Below are 15197 nucleotides of genomic sequence, written 5' to 3' on the forward strand. Positions count from 1 at the left end.
CGTCCTGTGTTGGAACTGTCCAGGACTCGGCAATCCTCGGACAGTTAATGCATTGAAGGATTTGATTACTAGTTACAAGCCGGACATTTTATTTTTGATGGAAACAAAAGCTCTTAGTTATCGTATGGAATTTTTTGGTAGTTTTTTACATTTTGATGGTTGCTTCTCAGTCAATAGACAAGAATTGAGAGAAGGCCTTTCGTTAATGTGGAAGAGTCATGTGTCTGTTTCTGTGGTTGGCTTTTCTTCAAATTTTATTGACTCGGTTGTTTCAGAAGGTAATGTTCAATGGAGGTTTACTAGTTATTATGGGTTTTCAGAATCGCAACGACGACGTCAGTCTTGGAACCTTATTTGAGCTTTATCTCGTAGAAGCTATCTTCCATGGCTTTATTCTGGAGACTTTAATGATTTAAGCTCGAGAGATAAGAAAGAATGATGAGCATTTTTGCCAAATTATCTTATGCAGGATTTTAGACAGGCACTTGAGGAGCATCTTTGTCAAATTATCTTATGCAGGGGTTTGATTTTAAATAATTGTAAATCTTTTTTAGACTCTAGAACTAATATTTCTGTTAGATGGGTTCGTCGTAATGCTACTCTAGCTGCTCACACTTTGGCTAGAGAATCTGTTAGGCATAATCGTCTCTCTGTTTGGAATGATATCCTTCTTTATTTAATAGAATTTCATTAATACAATTAGTAACTTTGCTTTCAAAAAAAAAAAGTCCATATTTTAGAATTCATCAACATTGGAGATCTACTCATCTTGCTTGGAGTTCTCTCGAGAGGGAGTATTAGGCTTAACTGCGATGATGCATGGAAAGATCAATTTTCACCAGCTGTTATTGTTATAGTTGCTTTTAATGGTGCAGGGATAATTATACAGTGTATTGCTATGAGTATTTGGTGTTCATCTACTACAGTAGAAGAAGTACAGGCTATGTTAATAATAGTTAAATTGGCTTATGCAACAAGCTTTATATCAATTGAGGGTGTAACAGATTTTACAGTTGTATATGATACTTTGCGTTGTTCAAGGTCTGATTTACTATGAGGTATTACGACCATAATAATAGCAATTTTAAAAGTCTCCTCTCGTCTCTTTCAAGTATCTTTCAACCATCCCACGTCAATTTAATACTTTTGCAGATGTAGTCGCTAAATTTTATCTTGGAAGATTAGTGGAAGGGAAAACTGTTGTTGCTGTTTCTATGGGAGTGCAAAGGTTAAGCAACATCCTCCATCTTCCAGCATTGCTCACTTCGGTAATTCCTTTACTTGTTTAACTAAGTCTTCACCTGTTTGTCTATGGATCCTAGATGGTGCTCCTTGATCATATCTCTAGTAATTACAATCTTTTCTCTACTTTTGTTTCACCTTCTACACCATCTAAAGTCACCTTAGCTAATGGTTCACAAACTCAAGTTAAAGGAATAGAAAACATACAACTTCTTCCTTTTATTTCCTTAAATACTGTCTTGTTCACTCTTGAATGTCCATATAATTTAATCTCCATTAGCAAATTGACCAAAAATCTTAATTGTTCAGTAATCTTTATTGCTGATTTTGTTGTGGTGCAGGACCGGAGTACTGGGAAAATGATTGAAATAGGATCTGAGTCACAAGGATTATACCACCTCTCCACCTCTCCAGTTGCTTTTGTTTCTACCACGTCCGCTGAGCTTATTCATAATTGTTTGGGACATCCTAATCTTCTCAAATTGCAGAAAATCATCCCCGGTCTTTCTTCTTTGTCTTCTTTAGCATGTGAGTCATGTCAGTTTGGAAAACAAACTCAGGCTTCATTTTCCAAGCGAGTCAATAACGGGACTACTTTGATGTTTGACATTGTTCATTCAGACATATGGGGTCTAAGTCGTGTCAGTATAACTTTGGGATTTCAGTATTTTGTTACTTTTATTGATGATTATTCTTGTTGCACTTGGTTGTTTTTAATGAAGAATCGCTTTGAGTTATTCTTCATTTTTCAAAAATTTTGTGCTGAAATACATAATAAATTTAGTGTTCGCATTAAGATTTTGCGTAGTGATAATGCACGAGAATATATTTCCTCCTCTTTTTCTCATTTCTTGTCTATTCAGAGTATTACTCACCAAACTTTTTGTGCCCATACTCCTCAACAAAATGGTGTTGCCGAGTGCAAAAATTGATATTTGATTGAAACTGCCTACACATTACTCATACATCATAATGTTCCGCTGCGTTTTTGGGGCGAGGCAATCCTTACTGTCTTCTACTTGATCAACCGTATGCCTTCCTCTGTTTTGCAGCATCATAGTCTTCATTTAGTTCTCTTTCCTAACCAGACCTCCAACCAGTTATCTCTGCGAGTTTTTGGATGTATATATTTTGTTCATGATCATACCCCTGGTAAAGACAAACTCTAGCCCAAATCAGTTAAATGTGTCTTTCTCTGCTATTCTCGGCTTCAAAAGGGTTACAAGTATTATGATCCCACTACTAATAGATATTTTGTCTCTGCAGATGTCATCTTTTTTAAAACCTCCCCCTTACTTTTCTTCTAGTTCAATGCACAAAACTTTTATTCCTAAAGCTTTGCATGTACCTGGCCTCATGTCAGTCCATCTCCCACTCTTACACCACCCCTTCAAGTCTACACACGTCGGTCCCACCCATCTGCTACTAACAATGATACTTCTCTCCCCGATGCAGGTACTTCTAATGACTCACCTCTAGTTCCATCATCACCTGCTTCGATCATGCCTTCAGTAGCAACAACTACTCCTCCTCTTGCTTTCTGAAAAGGTATTTGCTCTTCTCGAAATCCTCATCCCATTTATAATTTTGTGAGTTACTATCGTTTGTCTCCTTCTTATTATACTTTTGTTTCTACCATGTCTACTGTTTCTATACCCAAGACAGTTAGAGAAGCATTGGATCATCCTAGTAGGTGTAATACAATGGTTTAGGAGATGACTACTCTTCATAATAATGAACCTTGGGAACTGGTCTCTCTACCATCTGGAAAGTCTACTGTTGGTTGTTGATGGGTTTACATAGTTGAAGTTGGACCTGATAGCAAAATTGATCGCCTTAAAGCTTGCCTTGTAGCTAAAGGCTACACACAGATTTTTGGGCTTGATTACAGTGATACTTTCTCTCCAGTAGCCAAAATAGCTTTTGTTCACCTCCTTATCTCACTGGCTGCAATTAATCGCTGGACCCTTCATCAACTGGATATTAAAAATGTGTTTCTTCATGGAGAACTTGCGGAAGAAGTCTATATGGAGCAACCTCCGAAGTTTGTTGCTCAGGGGGAGTCAGGCTTAGTATGTCGTCTTCGACGCTCATTGTATGGTCTAAAACAGTCTTCAAGAGCATGGTTTAGATGATTCAACACTGTAGTTCAATAGTTTGAAATGTCTCAAAGTGATTATGATCATTCCGTATTTTTTTAACATAATGCGATAGATGCATCTACTTGGTGGTCTATGTTGATGATGTTGTTATTACTGAAAATGATCATGATGGAATCTCTCAGCTTAAGCAACATTTGTTCAGTCATTTCCAAACTAAAGACCTTGGAAAACTGAAGTATTTCTTGGGCATTGAAGTGGCACAGTCTAAAACAGGTATCGCAATTTCTCAACGAAAATATGCTTTGGACATATTGGAAGAAACATGCATGTTAGATTGTAGACATGTGGACACTCCTATGGATCCAAATATCAAATTAGTTCCTGAACAGGGGGAGCCACTTAAAGATCCTACTAGATATAGAAGATTAGTCGGCAAGCTCAATTATCTCACTATCACTCGACCAGATATTTCCTTTGTTGTAAGTATAGTTAGTCAATTTCTTCAAACTCTATACAGTAGTCACTGGAATGCAGTCATTCGCATTTTTAGATATGTCAAAGGAGCTCCAGGACAAGGACTACTCTATGAGGACAAGGGTCACTCATAAATTGTTGGCTATTCTGATGTAGATTGGGCATGTTTCCCTTCAGATAGACGATCTACTTCAGGATATTGTATTATGATTGGAGGGAATATTATATCCTGAAAAAGTAAAAAACAAAATGTGATTGCAAGATCAAGTGCAGAAGCAGAATATCGAGCTATGGCTTTGCAACATGCGAAATCATTTGGTTGAAGCAACTCTTTCAGGAATTGAAATATAGCGATACTGGTCAAATGAAGTTGATATGTCATAATCAAGCTGCCCTCCATATTACATCAAATCTGTAATACCCGGCTAGACTCCGGTATCGGAATTCCTACCGTCCGGTGGAATTTCGGATGTCGGAGACCTCTAGAAGGGTAAAACCATGTTTTCATGAAATGTTTTAATGTTTTTAATGATTTTAAGTAAAGAGGAAATGAGTTTTTGAATGAAAACACCCTTGGAGGAAACTCAGGTTCGGCCGCCGAAACTCAAAGTTCGGCCGCCGAACATGCATGCACTTCGGGAGTGCTTTAGGCCCCCGAAGGCATAAGTGAGGAAAGTCCAGGTTCGGCCGCCAAACCTCAAGTTCGGCCACCGAACATGGCATGCATGCGGAGGCACTTTCGGCCCCCGAACGTGGCCTGGCCAGCCACTATAAAAGGGTCCCTTAGCCGAAAACGGGCGAGTTTTCCCCATTTTCGGCCAAGGTGAGTCCTTCCGCCATTCCTCACCATCCTTGAGTTCTTTCCTTTAAATCTTTCAAGATTTTCACAAGCTTTTACATTGTTTTGAAGATTTTCGAGTTTTAAAGCAAGTTTTGGAGCTTTGAGGTTCAAGAACTCAAAATCTCCCACCTCCGAGTTTAGAACGTCTCTCTCTCTCGATCTTCAAGAGGTAAGAACCGATCTTAAGCTCATTTTATGTTTAAAGTAAGTTTTATGCAAGATCTATGGGGTAGAATGCATGTTTAGCTCATAGTTAGGTTTTTGAGTTAATGTTATGTTTTGAGCAATGTAGGTTGGATTGTGTTGTTGTTGTGTGTTGTAGTTGGGGTTTAAGTTAGTTTGAAGCCCCTAGGAACCATTGTATGTATATTTGCATGATTTGAATGAGTTATATGCATGTTGGAAGAGTTGGGAGGCAAATGTGCATAAAGGAGCCAAGTTTCTGCCCTTTGGCAGAAACCAGGTTCGGCAGCCGAATGCACTTTCGGCCGCCGAACATGGCTGGGGAGGCAGGCCTATCGGCTGCCGAAGTTGCCCTCGAAAAGAGACTTTCGTCTCTGTCTGGGACTTTCGGCCGCCGAAGGTGCCGCCGAACCTGCCTGGGTTTCGGCTCTAGAGGGACTTTCGGCCGCCGAAGGTGCCGCCGAACCTGCCCTGTTTTGCCTTCCTTTGCATGTTTTTGCATGATGGTTTTGAGGTGTTTTAGGGGGTTTTTGGGGAGTAGTTTAGAGTTATGTTCATGTATGTTTGGTCCCTCATTTGAGTCCACCTGTGTAGGTTCGGACCCGAGGAACCGAGGACCCCAGCAGTGAGTCAGTCACTTCAGAGTCAGTAGAGCTTCAGCCAGAGGTGAGTGGAATAACTCTTTATGCTTTTAAATAAATAAATCAGTTTTAGCATGATTCACGCATCATGAATGCCATGAAATATACTAGGGTGTTTGCATTAGACTCACGAATATGTTGCATTGCATAATATGTTTGATGATGTGGATGAATGTTGAATGATCCTTTAGTCCCCCTATGCTATGATGATGATGATACGGTACGGAAGACCAGTGAGGCCCATTCTACGCCCCTGGCACTATGTAAGAGAAAGACCAGTGAAGCCCATTCTACACCCCTGGCACAGTTGGACCATGTTATGTTATGTTATGTAAGAGAAAGACCAGTGAGGCCCATTCTACACCCCTGGCACAGTTGGTCCATGTAGGGGACTATTGGTGACAAATTCATCCTTGATGTGATTAGCTGTGATGTGATGCATTTCATGTTATCATATGTTTTAAATGTTTTACTATTCTGCTCACTGGGCTCTTGTAGCTCACCCCTCTCCCTTAACCCCCAGGCTTGCAGGTACAGGGTAGACCAGGAGGTCAGCAAGAGTAAAGAAGTCCTTGTTTTGTAATAGATAGAAAGTGGACATGACAAATTATGTAATGATTTAATGTTATGTTTAGCCATGTTATGTAATGATGATATTAAGGTTTAGAAGTGTGCTTGACCATAGTCTGTTGTAATCCCTTTTGTTATATACATGATCTTGATGTCTATTGATGTTTATGTTTTACCAACTCAACTTCTGATGTATCGCCCATTAGGGCAAATGATGAGATCCCATTGAGGGATTAATGTTTAAGTTATGCTATGTTTAGTGCATGCACAGGTTGAGTTTGGTGTATGATGAAAAGAAAATTTTTAATTTTTATGTATGATTGTTGATCATGTATGGGATTGAACAGGTTTATAGGTTACATGTCCCGGCGGCCTTAAGTCGATCTGGATCCTAGCGCCGGTAGCGGTCCGATTTTCGGGTCGTTACAGAATGGTATCAGAGCCCTAGGTTCATATGGTCGGACCTAGAGTGTCGGGCTCATAGATGTTATAGAAGGTCAAGCACAATAGGAAGATCATGTCCACTAGGATAGGATGTGGAGTCCTGTCTTGTTGATGATGTGAAATGCCATGATAATATGCATGTGCATTAATGATATGCTATGCTATGTGATGTATGTGATGAGGGTTCATGTGTGCCCACATGAACCATATGATGCTAATGTTTGCTCGATGTGTGCTGCCTTTCAGAAAACAGGATGAGAGGAACTCGTCGATCTGCACGATTGACTGGAGTGCCACCTGAGGATGAGGGCATGAGCGCCCGTCCTCCTACATTGCCTAGGGCAATGTCCAGTAGGTCTAACAGAGAAAGAGCAGTAAGAGACCCTAGAAGGTCTTTGGATATGGGTAGGAGCAGATCAGTCAGAGGAACAGTTCAGGGAGGAATGTCAGAAGACATGGGGGATGATATGGATGTAGAGCAGAGGAGGGATGGCAGTTTGGGTGTTAGTATGTCAGAAGAGGGAATGGGAGAGTCCCAAGGAGGCACTCAGGCCTCGGGATTTATTCAGCCACCCCACCACCCACACTTCCCACAAAATCCCGGGTATTCGATGGGAGGTACATCGGATTACCCTAGCTTCACCCCTTATCCCACACAGATGTCGTACCCACCCTACTACCCACCATATTCACAATACCCAATGTATCCACCCCCACCTTACTATCCAAACCCTACCTCAGAAAATGTTGCCCCACCTCCACCACCCACAGAACCAGCAGCCCCAGTTACTCAACCTCCTAGACCTAGCTCAGCCAGTGGGAGCAAGGTCAAGATGACTGACTATATGAAGTTGGGTGCTCCCCAGTATGAAAAAGGGGATGACCCGTTTGTGTACCTCGAGAGGGTGAAGGTGATCACAGATGAGATTGGGGCAGATGACAGTAGAGCCATTCAGATGGCTGGGTTCACGCTTAAGTGTAAGAAGGCACGAGAGTGGTTCAAGAATTATGTGAACCCCAGAGTAGACAGCATGTCTTGGGAGGAGTTTGCAAACGAGTTTGCAGGATGGGCTTTCCCAGATAGTTCAAGGGAGATGAAGATGATAGAGTTTGAGCAGTTGAGGCAAACCGATGAGATGAGTGTAGAAGAGTTCACAGACAGATTCTTGGAGTTGTTGCCATTTGCAGGGCAAAACCTTGACACGGATCAGAAGAAGTCAATGAGGTATATCATGAAACTCCACTCCAGATATTCCTCCTTGATCCAGTCAGCAGATAGGGAGAGCTTCCATGCCATAGTGGATATGGCCTGGAAAATGGAGGCCAGTGCCATTGTTCAGGGAACAGTTAAACAGTCAGTGGCACAGCCTTCTGGAACTAAGACCCCAGGCTCTTCTTCTTTTAGTGCAGCAGCTTCAGGCAGCAAGAGGTGGAGCAGTACCACCAAGAAGCCAAAGAAGAACAAGTTTTGGAACAAGGTTAAGTCCAGTCTGGGACTAGGGAGTGGCTCAAGCTCTGGTGCTGATAATGCAGTATGTGCAAAGTGTGGTAGGCTACACAGGGGAGTTTGTCGGGCTGGGACAGCAGCCTGCTTCAGATGCGGGCAAGAGGGACACATGGCTCGGGAGTGTCCTAGGGCAGCTTTTAGAGTACAGTCTCAGCAGACAGCTTCTGGTAGTGTGGCTCAGCCAGCAGCTGCAGCCATGACTCAGGCCAGTGGCAGAGGCAGAGGGAGAGGGGCAGCCTCTTCTTCAGCGGGTTTCAGAGGTGAAGGTCCATCAGCTCCAGCACGGATCTTCACGATGACTCAACAGGAGGCAGATGCATCTAACACCGTGGTGGCAGGTAATTTAGTCATTGGTTGTTCAGATGTGTATGCCTTGATGGACCCTGGTGCATCTCATTCTTTTATTGCTCCGAGAGCCGTACAGAGGTTGGGGTTGATGATCTCTGAGTTAGAGTGTCCTCTCTGGGTCAGTGGACCCAAGTGTGACCCATCAGTGGCAGAGTCAGTCTGCTAGTGCAGTCCAATCTTTGTTGAGGGAAGATGCCTTTCCGCCGACCTTGTGGTTCTAGATTTGACAGATTTTGACGTCATTCTAGGGATGGACTGGTTATCTACCCATGGTGCTACCTTGGACTGCAGGGACAAGGTAGTCAGGTTCAGAGGTCAGGATGGGTCAGAGGTTGTCTTCAGGGGAGACAGGAGGGGTACACCTAGAGGTCTGATATCAGCTCTTCAGGCTCGTAGGTTGCTTAGGAAGGGATGTCAGGGGTATTTGGCTCATGTGAGAGAGCTTAGCAGTCAGGTTAGAGAGCCCGCCTCGGTGCCAGTGGTTAGAGAGTTTCTAGACGTTTTTCCAGACGAGCTACCAGGTTTACCACCTGCTAGGGAGATAGAGTTCGAGATAGAATTGATGCCTGGAACCCGACCGATCTCTATCCCTCCCTACAGGATGGCGCCAGCAGAATTGAAAGAGTTGAAGGAACAATTGCAAGAGTTGGTAGAAAAGGGCTTCATCTGACCGAGCACTTCACCTTGGGGTGCACCAGTTTTGTTCGTGAGAAAGAAGGATGGATCCCTTAGACTTTGTATCGACTACAGACAGTTGAACAAAGTCACTACCAAGAACAAGTACCCTCTGCCAAGGATCGACGATCTATTTGACCAGCTAGCCGGAGCAGGTTGTTTCTCCAAAATAGATCTGAGATCGGGGTATCATCAGTTAAGGATAAGGGAGGAGGATGTGCCGAAGACAGCTTTCAGGACTAGATATGGGCATTTTGAGTTCCTTGTAATGCCGTTCGAGTTGACCAACGCCCCTGTAGCATTCATGGATCTCATGAACAGAGTGTTTAGCCAATACCTGGATCACTTTGTTATTGTCTTCATAGATGATATCTTAGTGTATTCCAGGAATGCAGAGGAGCATGCCCATCATCTGAGGTTGGTTCTGCAGACCTTGAGGGAACATGGCCTGTATGCCAAGTTCTCCAAGTGTGAGTTCTGGCTGAGGAGCATTTCATTCTTGGGGCATGTAGTGTCAGAAAATGGAATAGAAGTGGACCCCAAGAAGATAGAAGCAGTGGCTAACTGGCCCAGACCCACTTCAGTGACAGAGATCAGGAGCTTTTTGGGTTTGGCAGGTTACTACAGGAGGTTCGTTCAGGACTTCTCGAAAATAGCAGCTCCTCTAACCAGGCTAACCAGGAAGAACCAGAAGTTTCTGTGGACCGACCAGTGCGAAGAGAGTTTCGAAGAGCTTAAGAAGAGGTTGACTTCAGCACCAGTTTTAGCTCTGCCGTCTAGTGATGAGGACTTTACAGTCTTTTGTGATGCGTCCCGTGTGGGATTGGGTTGTGTACTGATGCAGAATGAGAGGGTGATTGCTTATGCTTCTAGGCAGCTGAAGAAGCATGAGTTGAATTACCCCACGCATGACCTTGAGATGGCAGCAGTAATCTTTGCACTCAAGATGTGGAGGCACTACCTCTATGGGGTAAAATGTGAGATCTTCACAGATCATAAAAGCCTGCAGTACATCCTGAGTCAAAGAGATTTGAATTTGAGACAGAGGAGATGGGTAGAGCTGCTGAGTGACTATGATTGCAAGATTCAGTATCATCCGGGTAAGGCGAATGTCGTGGCAGACGCCCTAAGCCAGAAGTCACTAGGCAGTCTATCCCACATCGCGGCAGAGAGGAGACCAGTGGTGAAGGAATTTTACAAGCTCATTGATGAAGGTCTATAGTTGGAGTTGTCTGGTACCGGTGCTTTGGTTGCTCAGATGAAAGTGACACCCGTGTTTCTGGAGCAGGTGGCTCAGAAACAGCATGAGGACCCAGAGTTAGTAAAGATTGCCAGGACTGTTCAGTCAGGCAAAGACAGTGAGTTCAGATTTGACAGTAAGGGAATCCTCCGCTATGGGAGTCGATTGTGTGTACCAGATGACATAGGGCTAAAAGGAGACATTATGAGGGAGGCTCATAATGCAAGATACAACGTTCACCCCGGAGCCACCAAGATGTATCAAGATCTGAAGAAGGTTTATTGGTGGCCAGCGATGAAGAAAGAAGTGGCACAGTTTGTGTCCGCCTGCGAAGTATGTCAGAGGGTGAAGCTGGAACATCAGAAGCCGGCTGAAATGCTTAACCCGCTACCTATTCCAGAGTGGAAATGGGAGAATATAGCTATGGACTTCGTAGTGGGGTTACCGGCGGCGTCCAACAGAGTGGACTCCATATGGGTGATTGTGGACAGACTCACCAAATCTGCTCACTTCATTCCTGTCAGGAGTGGCTACTCTGTGGACAAGTTGGCGCAGGTATATGTGGATGAGATCGTCAGGCTGCATGGGGTTCCTGTTTCAATAGTGTCTGATAGAGGGCTCCAGTTCACCTCCAGGTTTTGGCGGAGTCTGCAGAATGCCATGGGTACTAGGTTGGATTTCAGTACTGCCTTCCACCCCCAGACTGACGGATAGTCAGAAAGGACCATCCAGACTATCGAGGATATGCTTAGAATGTGCGTGCTAGACTTTGGCGGTTCTTGGAGGCAGCATCTACCTTTGGTGGAGTTTGCCTACAATAACAGCCATCATGCTAGCATCGGGATGGCTCCATATGAAGCTTTATATGGGAGGAAGTGCAGGTCACCTGTTTGCTGGGAGGAAGTTGGAGAAAAGGCCTTGGCAGGGCCTGAGCTAGTAGAGATCACCAGCAGGGTGGTACCCATAATCAGAGAAAGAATCAAGACTGCTACAAGCAGACAGAAGAGTTATGCAGACATCCGCAGAAGACAGGTAGAGTTTCAGGAGGGGGATCTGGTATTGCTTAAGGTGTCCCCAATGAAAGGAGTGGTTCAGTTCGGGAAGAAAGGTAAGCTGGCTCCACGGTACATCGGACCCTTCGAAGTCTTGCAAAAGATTGGGAATGTATCGTACAAGCTGGATTTACCTGCTTCAATGGCAAGAATCCATCCGGTTTTCCATGTTTCTATGTTGAGGAAGTTTGTGTCAGATCCGGGCAAGGTTCTTAGTGAGCCAGATGTGGAGATCCAAGAGGATCTCACCTATGTTGAGCAGCCAGTGCGGATCATAGACACCCAGATCAGAAAGCTGAGAAACAAGGAAATCCCGATGGTGAAAGTCCTTTGGAACCACCACAAGTTGGAGGAATGCACTTGGGAGACACGGGAGTCCATGCTCCAGCAATACCCTTACTTTTCTAAGGTTAGTTCTTACATGTTTCATGTGTGTTATGTTTATGTTGTGATGACACTATGCATGTGCTAGTTGAGGAACATTCGGGGACAAATGTTCTTAAGGGGGGAGAATGTAATACCCGGCTAGACTCCGGTATCGGAATTCCTACCGTCCGGTGGAATTTCGGATGTCGGAGACCTCTAGAAGGGTAAAACCATGTTTTCATGAAATGTTTTAATGTTTTTAATGATTTTAAGTAAAGAGGAAATGAGTTTTTGAATGAAAACACCCTTGGAGGAAACTCAGGTTCGGCCGCCGAAACTCAAAGTTCGGCCACCGAACATGCATGCACTTCGGGAGTGCTTTAGGCCCCCGAAGGCATAAGTGAGGAAAGTCCAGGTTCGGCCGCCGAACATGGCATGCATGCGGAGGCACTTTCGGCCCCCGAACGTGGCCTGGCCAGCCACTATAAAAGGGTCCCTTAGCCGAAAACGGGCGAGTTTTCCCCATTTTCGGCCAAGGTGAGTCCTTCCGCCATTCCTCACCATCCTTGAGTTCTTTCCTTTAAATCTTTCAAGATTTTCACAAGCTTTTACATTGTTTTGAAGATTTTCGAGTTTTAAAGCAAGTTTTGGAGCTTTGAGGTTCAAGAACTCAAAATCTCCCACCTCCGAGTTTAGGACGTCTCTCTCTCTCAATCTTCAAGAGGTAAGAACCGATCTTAAGCTCATTTTATGTTTAAAGTAAGTTTTATGCAAGATCTATGGGGTAGAATGCATGTTTAGCTCATAGTTAGGTTTTTGAGTTAATGTTATGTTTTGAGCAATGTAGGTTGGATTGTGTTGTTGTTGTGTGTTGTAGTTGGGGTTTAAGTTAGTTTGAAGCCCCTAGGAACCATTGTATGTATATTTGCATGATTTGAATGAGTTATATGCATGTTGGAAGAGTTGGGAGGCAAATGTGCATAAAGGAGCCAAGTTTCTGCCCTTTGGTAGAAACCAGGTTCGGCAGCCGAAGGCACTTTCGGCCGCAGAACATGGCTGGGGAGGCAGGCCTTTCGGCTGCCGAAGTTGCCCCCGAAAAGAGACTTTCGTCTCTGTAATGACCCGAAAATCGGACCGCTACCGGCGCTAGGATCCAGATCGGCTTAAGGCCACCGGGACCCGTAGCAAGCCTGACATAACCTGAAAACCTGTATAATCCCATACATGATCAACAACATGCATAAAAATTTAAACTTTTCTTTCATCATCCAACTCAACCTGAACATACATGCATAACCATAATCATGACCCCTCTGTGGGATCTCAACAATGCCCCAACGGCGATACAACATGAGATGAGTTGGTTTAAACATAAACATTATAAAACAATTTCTATAGATCATGTCTCAAAGGGATTACAATACTCACAGAGTTAAGCACATCTATAACCTCAATAAAAAACATACTGTAATCTCATACATTACATCATAATACATTTGTCATGTCCACAATCTATCTATTACATAGTCATACTTCAAAACTCTGGCTAACCTTCTGGTCTACCCTGTACCTGCACATCTGGGGTTAGGGGAGAGGGGTGAGCTACAAAACCCAGTGAGAAGAATAATAGAAAACAATATATTAAAATTTCATGCTTTCATAGAATGCAACACAACACAACAAATCACATCTCGGATGGTATTGTCACCTATAGTCCTCTACATAGGTCCAACTGTGCCGGGACGTAGAATGGGTCAACCGGTCTTTCCCTTATCATAACATATCATATGGACCAACTGTGCCAGGGACGTAGAATGGGTACAACCTGGACTTTCTCTTACATCGTGCCAGGGACGTAGAATGGGTACAACCTGGACTTCCATACCATATCATGCCATAACATCATCATATCATATGAGGACTAAAGGGTCATCCAATAACCAATCCACATCAACATCAAAATCATAAATGCAATGCAACATATTCGTGAATACTAATGCAAACAACCTACTATATCTCATGGCATTCATGATGCATGGATCATGCTCAAAATTCATATTTCATCTAGTTTAAAAACTTAAGGTTTATTCCACTCACCTCTGGCTAGCTCTGACAAACTCTGTAGCAGCTGGCTCACTGCTGGGGTCCTCGGTTCCTCGGGTCCGAACCTACACGGATGGACTCCAATGAGGGACCAAACGTACATAAACATAACTCTAATATACTCCCCAAAAACCCCCTAAAACATCATAAAACAACTACATAAAAACATGCAAGAAATGGCTGGGCAGGGCACTTTCGGCGGCAGGTTCGGCGGCCGAAAGTCCCTCCAGAGCCGAAAGTCAGGCAGGTTCGGCGGCACCTTCGGCGGCCGAAACTCCCAGACAGAGGCGAAACTCATGCATGTTCGGCGGCACCTTCGGCGGCCGAAAGTCCCAGACAGAGACGAAAGTCTCTTTTCGGGGGCAACTTCGGCAGCCGAAAGGCCTGCCTCCCCAGCCATGTTCGGCGGCCGAAAGTGCCTTCGGCTGCCGAACCTGGTTTCTGCCAAAGGGCAGAAACTTGGCTCCTTTGTGCACATTCGCCTCCCGACTCTCAAATCATGCATATAACTCAACCAAAACATGCATACAAGCTCCTAGGGGCCTCAAACAAACAAATACCCCAACTACAACACTTCAAGCATACTCAAACATGCCACATTGTTCAAAAATCACATAAAACCTAACATTTGCTTAAAAACTCATACAACCCTATACATGCCATTCTACCCCATAAAATCACTTAAAACTTACTTAAAACATGCATTGAGCTTAAGATCGGCTCTTACCTCTTGAAGATCGAGAGAGAGACGACCTAAACTTGGAGATCCAAGAAAATGAGCTCTTGAGTTCCCAAAGCTCCAAAACTTGTTTCAAAAGTTCAAAACCTTCAATGCAAGCTTAAAACTCAAGAAAAATGGTGGGGATTTGGAGGAAAAACACTAGATCTGGGGAGAGGGAGGTCGGAAGCTAGCTATGGCCGAAAATGGGAGAAAGCTCGCCCATTTCGGCTAAGTGACCCTTTTATAGTGGCTGGCCAGGCCACGTTCGGGGGCCGAAAGTGCTTCCGCATGCATGCCATGTTCGGCGGCCGAACTTGACTTTCGGCGGCTGAACCTGAACTTCCCTCACTCATGCTTTCGGGGGCCTAACGTGCCTCCAAAACGCATGCATGTTCGGCGGCCGAACTTGACTTTCGGCGGCCGAACCTGGGTTTTCCTCCAAAGACTTTTCATGCAAAACTCATTAAATTTCCATACTTAAAACCATGAAATACCTTAAAACATTTTATGAAAACATGTTTCTACCCTACTAGGGGCTTCCGACATCCGAGATTCCACCGGACGGTAGGAATTCCGATACCGGAGTCTAGCCGGGTATTACATTCTCCCCCCCTTAAGAACATTCGTCCCCGAATGTACCTCAACTAGCACACATAGCATGGCATAAAACACAACATACATACATGGC

This window comes from Manihot esculenta, chromosome 1 (assembly GCF_001659605.2).
Source record: "Manihot esculenta cultivar AM560-2 chromosome 1, M.esculenta_v8, whole genome shotgun sequence".
In the NCBI taxonomy this organism is placed as follows: domain Eukaryota; kingdom Viridiplantae; phylum Streptophyta; class Magnoliopsida; order Malpighiales; family Euphorbiaceae; genus Manihot; species Manihot esculenta.